Here is an 11,674-nt window from a genome sequence, read left to right as displayed (position 1 = left end):
AGATATGGTAGTAAGCTGTTTAGGATGATATGTATTTTAAAAAAACAAAACCTAGAGCTGAAAAGAAGCAGTATGATATAGTGGTTAGGGAACCAGCTTTGAAACCTGGATTCAAGTCTTACCCCTGGCACATACTAGCTTAGCATCGTTAAGTTACTGAATTTTATGACGTTGGTCAAGTTACTGAACTCCTTACTACTCTATGAAATTCTCAAAAACTATAAATTTCAGAGAACTTGATTATCTGCTCTGGAAGAGGGAATTTCCTCATCTTGGAGTTCCTTTTACAACTGAAATCAGATGTGTAGTTCCTGCACTAGATACCATAGATATCAAAAAAATTATTTAAACCTCTACTTTCTGTCTTAGAATCAATACTAAGTATCAGTTCCAAACCAGGAGAGCTGTAAGGCCAAGGCAGTTATGTTAAATGACTTTCCCACAGTTACAGGGAGGGACAGGAAGTATCCGAGGTTAAATTTGAACCTAGGACCAGTCCCACCTCCACTGAGCCACCTAGCTACTGCTGGATACAGATTTTTAAAGCAGACACAGTCTCAATTCAATGAACCCTGATGGGTCAACCATGTATAATACACTGTGCATGACATTTAGGAAATAAAAACACAAATAAACAATTCTTGTCCTAAAGGAGCTTTCACTTTAGTATGGGAGAGCAAATACAAAGAATAATTAAAACACAAATTATAAAATAATGGGCAAAAAGGAAGTCCTATGAAAAAATTGAAGAGGGTTATCCATAGGAGCTACTGAACACTGAACAAAGAAGGATGTGTAACATTTGTCAAAAGTTCTTCATATTGAAAACAAATAGAAATCTAGTTTATTTGGCAGTTTGTAATGTTTCACTACATAATGGCAATGGAAATAGCAAAAGTTAAATAATGTAACTTCTTTTCTTCTTTCTTTCCTTTTTTCTTTCTTTTCTTTCTTCTTGCCTTCTTTCCTTCTTTCTTTTTCTTTCTTCCTTCCTTTCTTCTTCCTTTCCTTCCTCCCTTCTTCCCTTCCTCCTATCCTCCTTTTTTCTCTTCTCTCTCTCCCTCCCTCCTTCCCTTCCTTTCTTCCTTGCTTCTAATCAGGGTTAAGCAACTTGTCCAGGATCACACAGCTGAGGTCGGATTTGCAACTTCTTTCTTTTTTGCAGATAAATTTATCAATAACTACTCATATAGGATAAAAACAGACCAAAAATTAATTATACGTATGTCAACATAACTGTCAGTTCTCATGGTTCAGTTTGACAATGCATTTCCAGTATTCTTGTCCCCAATCCAACCATTGTCTTCTAAGCCCTGGAATGAAATGCTGACCTATTCAGCTAACTAAATTTCATTTTGTTCTTCCCAAAATAAATTCTGTGGAAGCCTCTCAGTACATTTTAGACTCTCATAAATCCTCTCTGAATATAGAGATCTCACAGTGCCTGACACATAGTGGGACACAATAAAAAACTTAATGAAACAATTTTCAAAAGAAGAATTGAAAACTCAAGGCATGAAAAAAATATTCCAAATCACTAACAATAAGACAAATGATCATCAAAACAGCCCTGAGGTTTTACCTCACACCCTATAAATTCACAAAGACAAAAGATGACAATATTCAATGTTGGGGGGCAACTAGATGGGTCAGTGGATAGAGATCCAGGCCTCAAGAAGGAAGTCTTAGGTTCAAATGTGGCCACAGCCACTTCCTAGCTATTTGACCCTGGGCAAGTTACTCACCCTGCCATTGCCTGGCCTTTACCATTCTTCTCCCTTGGAACTGGTACTTAGTATTGATTCTAAGGCAGTTTTGGTTTTTTTAATAGTAAATGTTGTGAAAGTTGTGAGAAGATAGGTACACTGTAGCATTGTTGGTGGAGCTGTGAAGAAGTACAACCATTTTGGAAAACAGTTTCAAATTTTGTAAATAAATTTTACATAATAAACATAAAATTACATTTACCAAATAAATATTAAAAATGACTAAAATGTTCGTATTTTTTGACGTATTTCTTTACTATACTTGAGGCCAATGAGAAGGAGATCCTCATATACACTAACAGATTTGTAGCAACAAATCTTTTGTGATAACAAAGAATTGGAAACCAAGCAGATAGCCATGGAATGAGTTTTAGTTAAACAAATTACATTACATTAATGTAACGGAATATTGCTATAAAATAAGAGATTACTATTCTGATGAATGAAGAGAAGCATAGGAGGATCTCTATTAATTAATGCAGAGTGAAAAAAGTAGAGCCAAGAAAAGAATATACACAAATACTACAACAATGTAATCAAGAAGAATAACCATGGGGAAAAAAAGGAAGAAAAATGAATGTTATAAAATTATAAAGAACAGGTATGGTCCAAAAGAAGCAGTATGAGAGGACACTTCCACCTCATCCCTTTACAGAAGTGGGATGCACACAAGAATTGTAAATTGCACATATTTTTGGACTTTTTCGATATATATTTGATTTCAATAAATCAAATAGTATATATGAAAGTACTTTAGGGGGAAAAAAAGAAAAGATTAAATGTCGCCCCTATTATTCACCATTAAGTAAGAATTCTAATATGTTTCAAAGATTTTTTTTTCTTTTATGTAATTATTGCTATCATCCCATAAATTGCTCTCCTGGTTCTGCTCATTTCACTCTGCATCAATTCTTACCTGTCTTCCTAGATTGCTTTCAGTCTATTGTATTCATAGTTATCATTTCTTATGGGGCAATTCTCTACAACTTAATTTTAAAATATAGTGCTGTTGTGCTATTACCTTGTGGATATATATATACACAATTTCTGGAGCAGCTAGGTTGCTCAGTAGCTAGAGTGTTAGACCTGAAGACAGGAGGTCCTGAATTCAAATTTGGTCTCAAAGACTTTCTAGCTATATGATCTAACCCCAGTTGCCTATCTCTTACTGCTCTTCTGCCTTGGAACCAATTCTTGGTATGTAAGATAGAAGATAAGAGGGTTTTTTTAAGAAATAAATGTAATATATGTATATTTCTTTAAAAGCAAACTATACAGTTTATTTTTACAGCTTAAAGTTTCTTGCACAAGACTATTTTGTATAATGAAATCTGCTTATTGGTAACTATTAAGTTCACATTTAAGAAATTAAAGTTAAAAGACAAATGTAAAATGTTCTCTTGTCTCCATACCTTTTCACTAGCATTTCCCCATGTCTAAAATTCTTTCCTTTCTTCACCTCTACCTTTAAGAATTTTGATTTCCTTCAAAGCCCAGTTCACTTGATGCTTTCTTCTCCCAGTCCCTCCAGCTTTTAGTCCCTTTTCTACAAAAGGAATGTTTCATCTCCTCTGTATGTATCTTCGAGACACAGTTCAAATGCCACCTTCTAAAAGAGGCCTTTCCTGACTTCCCCTTTCCCACTCGAGCCAATTCTTGACTGAGGGTCTGTGAGGTCTTCAACTTGTTTTTGTTTTTGTAAGTATGTTTTTATAACAATATTTAAGTGAGTGGTTTCCTTTGTAATTTTATGTATTTTGTATTGTATATTTAAAAACATTATTCTGGGAAGGGTCCATAAGCTTCACCAGACTGTGAAAGGGGTCCATGACACAAAAAACATTAAGAAGCCTGGCTCTAAGAATACTTTCCTTCTACCCTTTGTGTCGCTTGTATTCTTGTTTGGTCATTTTCGGTCATTTCTGATGCTTCATGACCCAATTTGAGAATTTCTTAGCAAAGATACTGGGGTGGTTTGCCATTTCTTTCTCCAGCTTATTTTTCAGATGAGGAAACTGATTTGAGCAGTGTTAAGTGATTTGCCCAGGATCACACAACTAGTAAGTATCTAAAGTCAGGTTTAAATTCAGGTCCTCCAGACTCCAGGCCCAGTGCTATATCTACTGTGCCACCTAACTGCCCCGCTTGTCAATGGACTGAATGAGTGTATGCATTTATTTATATACAAATTATCTCCCTATTTACAGTAAAGTCATTAGGGTGGGGACTGTTTTTGCCTTTCTTTGGAACTCTAGAACATAAACATTGGGTATAGAAAGCACTTAATTAATAAGCATTAAATAAATGCTTATTGACTGAGCCATTGATTTTCATGAGAGAAAATTTCCTAGAGTTAAACAGGACTGAGGTCTTCCGCACCTCTTATTACTCAAATAGAGTGCTTTACAAACATAAAATCCCCTTTTTTCATTTATATCAAAGAATTTTAAAGGAATTGGTAGAAACTCAGCAGAGGATCTTATTTTACAAATAGGAAATTGGGGCAGGATGAAGTGATTTGCCTAAGGTAATTCAGACTCTGAGCTAGAGGGAGCTTTAGATGTCATGGAGTCCAATTTTGTTTTTTATTGTTGAAGAAACTGAGCCTTCAAAGGTTAAATGACTTATCCAAGGTCACAGAAACAGCTGGGATTTGAACCTAGGTCCTCAGCCACTAAATTCAGTGCTTCTACTAGACCATGAAATTACACAACTAAGTTAGTGGCAAAGCTAAGACTAGAACACCAGTCTCCTGACTCTCTTCACCACATTAGAATGTTTCTTTATATTAAGTTGTTTTTAGGTAAAGGTTAACATTAAAAAATTAATAAAAATTTAAGATTCTGGGCGTAATTTTGAAAATGCCAGTTAAACTTCTTTTGATTGCTGAACCAGTAATTAAGCTAATGCAGCTTAGCTTGCTCTCTCTCGTGTTACACGCCATATTTTTAGTATATCTCAAATGGCATCTTCCCTCAGAAAGACAGCTTCTGCCAGCAAAAGGTGCAGAAATGTCAAATTCTATTAAAAACTTGATTGCTAATTCAAACAGTATTGTACTTGATACACTCATTGTGGAAAAAAATGTACAACTTGGCTTAATAAAATCTGTGGAACTTTCTTCAAAGATATATTTGTCACAAATCTATTCAATAAAACATTTTCTATCAGGTTCTTAATGCCTCTTCAACTTTGTGTTAAGTAAAGATTTCTTGAAGTGTTCCAAGAGCTAGTTAGGCATGTTAAAAAAAATGTTTGGAGGTAGTGGAGAAGAGGGAGATAAAATTTTCATAAGCATTCTTTCCTGCTCTCTCTTTTTATAATCAGGAAGGTCCTAACAAGTGCTTAATGCTGAAGTTGGTGTGTGTCACTGGGTAACCCAATGTCTAAGCTGTCATGCATCAGTGCTATGTATGATTAAATAAATAATCCATAGAGGTTACTGCTACAGATTCAATAATGGCTCATTATAAATACAAAGTCCAGAGAAGAGAGAATTTCCCAGGAAAGGCCCTTCTTTTTGCTTGCATGGGCCCAACATTTATTTTCTATCTCTGCCTCCAAAGGTTCCTAGCTGTAAGTCCTTTGATCAGATGCTACCCTGGACCATGGAGTGGCCCACAATGTGTAGCTCCTAAGCCCTTCAATACTTTCAACCCACACAAGCCATCTTCTATATGTCTCAGACATCTTACGTGCTGACCACAAGGGAAAACACTATAGCTTCTGTATTTTCCCTGTCCCTGTGCCCTGATTTTTTCATGAAGGGTTTGAAATAACCTATTTTTAGAGTAGGCTTAAAATGGACCAGATAGGAAATTGAAGAGGATAGGATAGAAAGAGGCAAAGACTGGAAATTCCACATAGCCTGATTATATTTTAAAATTTGATTTAGTTCTCAAAAGGAAAATTTAGAGGTACTCAGATTCTCTTTTTTATATTTAAAAGTATTATTTATTTATTTTTAACACTTTTCAAATTTTGAATTCCAAACTGTCTCCCTCCTTTCTATTCCCTCTCCCATCCAATGAGGAGTCAAGCAAATGATATCAATTATTATGTGTGAAATCATGCAAAACATATTTCCATATTAGCCATACCGCAAAAAAGGCAAGAAAAATAAAGTAAGAAAGTAATACTTTTATTAGCAGTCAGAATTTATCCGTTTTCCCTCTGAAGGTAAATAGCAATTTTTCATCATGAGTATTTTGGAGTTGTCATGGATCATTCTATTGATCAAAGTAGCCAAGTCTTCACAGTTGATCATCCTCAAAACACTTCTGTAACTATGCACAAAGATCTCCCATATCTTCTCACTTCACTTTGTCTCAGTTAATATAGGTTTTGCCATGTTTTGTTTTTTTCTGAAACACCCCTGTTGTCATTTCTTATAGCATAATAGTACTCTATCACAATCATATGCCACAACTTGATTGACCATTCCCCAATTGCTGGGTATCTGCTCAATTTGGACTTACAAAAAGAGATACTATAAATATTTTTGAACATACAGGTCCTTTTCTTTTTTCTTTGATCTCTTTGGAATATAGACCTAGTAGTGGTATTGATGTACCATAGTTCCAAATTGTTCTCCAGAATGGTTGGACTAGTTTACTACTCCACCAACAGTTCTACCTATTTTTTTCCACATGTCTCCTAGCATTTATCATTTCTGATAGGTGTGAGGTGGTACCTCAGGGTTGTTTTAATTTCTCTAAGCAATAGTGATTTAGAGGTTTTTTTTTAAATATAACTATAGATAGCTTTGGTTTCTTCTGCAGAAAACTACCTGTTTATATCCTTTCATGGATTGTCAATTGGGAAATAGCTTTTATTTTTATAAATTTTACTAAGTTTTATATTTAGTATATATTTGAGGAATGAGGTCTTTATTAGAGAAACTAGTTAAAATATTTGGTATTACTTCACTGTCTATGGTACTTTTACCAAAATGTACTTTTCTGGACTATTTCTTTTAATTAGGTCAATTTTTTTTGCTTTATCTGAGATCATGACTACTACTTTTTTACTTCAAGTAAAGTATACTAGATTCTAGTCCAGCCCTTTATTTTAACTCTGTCTGTATCTTTCTGCTTAAAGTGTAGTTCTTATAAACAAAATATTGTTGGATTCTGGTTTCTAATCCATTCTGCTATCTGCTTCTGTTTTGTGGGTCAGCTCATCCCATTCACAGTCATAGCTATGAATACTAGTTTATTTCTCTCTCTCTTTCTCTATCTCTCCCTCTCTTTCTCTCTCCCTCCCTCCTGTTTCTTCCCTTATCCTATCCCTCCTTAAAAGTCTATTTTGCTTCTAATTTCTACCTCACTAGGTACACCAATTCTTTCAAATAATTTCCAGGCTAATCACAGACACAGGCACTAGATTTATCAGCTTACACTTTAACAATCCTAATATCCAATTAATAAACATAGTAATGTTTACATTTTTATAGAACAGAAGTTCCTAAACTAATTTCACTATAGAATACTTTGGGGGTTGAAATATTCTGATAGAACTCATTGATATTGATCTGTGGGAGAGAATTCAGATAATAAGGAAGATTCCTGGGATAATGAAGGCTAGGGAAATCTGGAAAGAAAAGGAAAAGCTCATTGATTTAAGCTAAAAGGCATCTGAAAAGCTATCAATTCCAGCTCCCTTCATTTAAAGAGGAGAAAACTGAGGCACAGATAGGTTGAGAGACTTGCCTAGGTCCATACAGCTAGTAAGTGACTGGGGCAATATTTTAATCTAGGACTTTCTGATGCTAAGTGTTCTACTATATCCATGGCACCATGCTACCTCTCTAAAACCCCTATTTCCCATCCACCTGAACTGACATATGTAATAAGTTTTTTTCACATATATTTTCATATTTGGTATTTGAGAGAAAAAACAATCACTAGTCTCAACATTTTCAATGTAACTGATTGTCTTTGTAATCCTTTGCTTTATTTTATGCACATAAAAACCTTATTCTGAGAAGAGATCCATTGACTTCACCAGACTGTCAATAGCATTCATTACACACACAAAAATTTAAGAACCTCTGACTCAGATAAACAGGGATATAGTTCTCCCAAATTTCCCACTAAAGTTCAAGAAATGAAACAGAAAAAATAATTTTAAAAAAGAACCAAAGAGGAAATTTCCTCCATCCAGTTTAGAGCTGCAAAAAAGCCTACCAAAGTCTTTCAGAAAGATGAAGCAGAGATAAGGTAAAGTAGGTAGAATGAAAAATACAAAGCAGCCCAGTCCCATAGCAGGATGCATGGTCAACCCAGAGGGACCATTCCCCTACACTGTGGGAGGTCAGACAATGGACTAGACCCAACAAATAAACAGCCCATGCCCATCATAGCAGCCAGGCAGCTTCTGGACTTGAGTTACAACAGGAAGCAAGGCGAGTAAGTTATTGCAGGGACCACCTAATCTTCACCATCAAATTCAGGATCAAGCAAGGCCAACTCACATTATTCAGAAATTCCAGTGTAGAGTTTTACCCAAACACAAACTCCCAGTGTAGAAACAGGCTAGAAAAGAGAGAAAAAAGAAGCAACCATTGACACAATTAAAGAAATACCTTGGACTTAAAGAAGGCTGATGTGTAATTACAGAAAAGGGTAAATACACAAATTCAAGGAAGACAAGAATGGCCTGCCTCCAAGAACTAGAATTGGGCCTAGAAGAAATTAAATAATAGACATAAAATGAAATGTCTAGGATTAGCTATGGAATGGAATGGAGTATCTTGGATCAGATTGGGTAAACCTTACCCAAGAATTAAACACCTTTAGAAAATAGTATGGGTCAAATTTTAAAACAATGGCTATTTTAGATAGAAAGAAATATGGGGTGAAAACCTTTAGGTTGGTCCAGAAAAGTTAGAGAGGGCAAGAAACCTACTCACTCCCCTGTGACAGCAGAATGCCCTAGGTAGCAAAGTAGCAAAGTGGGGGACTGGCCCAGTCCAGAGAAAATACAAACTCAGAAGAGGATAACATTGCCCAAAAGAAAACATGTGAAACCTCAAAGGAAAGTTTAAAAGGGTGTCAGGCCCCAAAAGAACTCCTAGAATAACTTGAAAAAAAGTTTAAAAAGGGAACTAACAGAAAAATTTAATAGCTGGGGGTGGGGAAAGGAAGGAGAGAGTGACTGAAGAAATCAACTCCCTGGAGGCAGCTGTGTAGCTCAGTGGATTGAGAGCTAGGCCTGGAGACAGGAAGTCCTAGGTTCAGATCTGGCCTCAGACACTTCCCAGCTGTGTGACCCTGGGCAAGTCACTTGGCTATTGCCTAGGCCTTACCACTCTTCTGCCTTGGAACCAATACGTAGTATTTATTCCAAGACAAAAGGTAAGGGTTTTTTAAAAAGAAAGAAAGAAAAAAATCAACTCCCTAAAAACTAGACTAGGCCAAAAGGAAATGGAGGGGGAAATACATTGAGGAAAACCCACTCCCTAAGGAACAGAATGGACCAAATGGTAATGGAAGCCAAAAAAAAAATTTTGAAGAAAATAACTTTTTAAAGAGTAGGATAAGCCAAATGGAAAAGGAAACACAAAAACTCAAGGAAGAAAATAACTCTTTAAAAATTAGAATTGGACAAATAGAAATCAACGAAACCATAAGGCATCAGGAAACAATGATACAAAACCAAAAGAATGAAAAAATAGAATAAAATCTAAAATACCACAGTGGAAAAACAAAACCTTTAGTTGGTTCTGGTTGCATCAGGAAAGATGTTCTGTCCCTTTGGCTACTACATTGTTTCTTGGAAAAGTAGGAGACCAACAGGAAGAGGAGCCCAGTTCCTGATCTGACATACCAGAAGACACAGACTTTGAGGTGTGCTATACAAAGGTGAAATACCAATCCTGCTGTTTTGTGTTTTAAGTATCAGCTGTCTGGAGAATTTAATAGGAAAATATAGGATACTGGTTCATTTTGAAGTTGTTGTCAAACAAGGCTTGTGAGTAACTAGTATTTTAAACATTTCTTTTCTAAGAAGGGAATTAAAAGCTGTCCTATACCTAATTTACATTATACATTGAGTATCTTCTGGACTCTTTTGAGAAGACTCTAGACTTGAGTCAAATCTAAGCTTTAATTGATTAGACCCAGCAAGGGGTGTAAAGAAACAAGGAGGGCAAGGAAAAGAGCCTAATCCCTCTCCTCAGATGCCAGATATTTCTCTGGAATCTGAATTCAGTCTGTCCATAATGGTCCAGAGGTAAGGGCTGCGTTAGAAGAATAGTATAAGCACCCTTATTCCCCTGAACCCAATAGTGAGATAAGTTGTTATAATAGTCAAAGGTCCTGAATGACAATAAATCCAAACATAAAGTACCTTTTAACATTCTAGCCAATGTTTTTATAAGGTCTTTTGATTAAATTAGCAAATTTAAACATTTTTAATAATTTTACTTTTTAGAATGTTTTAATTAATAATGATTTTAATACCCCAGGGTATAATACATGAAACATAGAATGGAAAAACTGGAAAAGATCTTTGAATATAGAAATGTTAGATTGGGACAACCTTAGAATATAGAATGTAAAAATTAGAGGGAATCTTAAATCATCAACCACACAAATTGTCAAAGTTGAGAGAAAATTCATAACAGTATATATATATATATACATATACATATATATATACATATATAGAGAATCTTATAGTTTCAAAGAATCTTAGAGTGAAAACTAGAGTAGAGAACTAGAAATGATCATTGGTTTAATTGCAAGGGTTCTTAATCTGGGTGCAGAAATCTTTTTTAAAAAATATTTTGATGCAAATCTGGCCTCAGACACTTCCCAGCTGTGTGACCCTGGGCAAGTCACTTGACCCCCATTGCCCACCCTTACCACTCTTCCACCTAGGAGCCAATGCACAGAAGTTAAGGGTTTATATATATATATATATATATATATGTGTATATATATATGAATGCTATTTCAATATAACTGGCTTTCTTTGTAATCCTATGTATTTTATTTTATGTATATAAAAATATTCTGAGAAGAACTCTTTAGGCTTTATCCAGACTGCCAGAGGTCCAGGATAAAAGAAAGATTATGTATCTCTATACTGATTTGCATTTTGTAAGTGAAAAAAACTAAGCCCCTGCTTAGGGCATACAGACACAGTCACTAGCAGGACTTTTCTATGAACCACTTGATAACTAGCAATAACCATGGAAGACAGGAAGACAAAGTTTTTTATGTATCATTCAAAAATATAAGCTTTCAACACTTTAGGAGCAGCCAGGGATGGAGGCAGAACCAAATTTGGTATGGTAACTAAAGATGTAAGGATGAGAAATCCATTAGATTTTTCCCTAGTCAAAGTTAGGATCCTGCCCAGGACACTTTGGTCGTATACTCTAAAGGTTCATAAGCAGCATGGTGGAATATAAAAAGCACTAGGCAGAGAATCAGAAAACCTGGACTTATCCTACCTGCTATGTAAGTCTGTTACCTCTGTGGGCATCCAGTTCCTCATTTACAAAATGATAGAGTATTTTCCTAGATAGATATAGCAGAGCCAGAAGGGGGCATGACTACTATCCTACCACCACAAAAGAATTGTCTTCAGTGGGAAAATGATGTGAAACAAAGTGTCACCTTAGAAGTGCCTACTGGTACTCCATTTTTATAGCACATTCCCCTTTCCTGGGCTGATTTTTTCACCCTTAGAACATTGCTAAGCATTCTTTTTTTACCCTATTTATTTAGCCTTTAGATTTGACCAGGTTATACTAGATCATGACTTGTAATTTGTACCCTTTGCCCAGGAGGTTTTCTTCCCTCAGGTCTTCTTAATTGGCTCCTGCAATAGTAACCGTCTCTCCAGTAGGAAACAATGAGACAGGTTTGGACTAGATTTCTGTTTCCTTCCAGTTC

The sequence above is a fragment of the Gracilinanus agilis genome, chromosome 2 (genome assembly GCF_016433145.1).
Source record: "Gracilinanus agilis isolate LMUSP501 chromosome 2, AgileGrace, whole genome shotgun sequence".
NCBI lineage: Eukaryota > Metazoa > Chordata > Mammalia > Didelphimorphia > Didelphidae > Gracilinanus > Gracilinanus agilis.
This window is presented reverse-complemented; position numbering follows the sequence as displayed.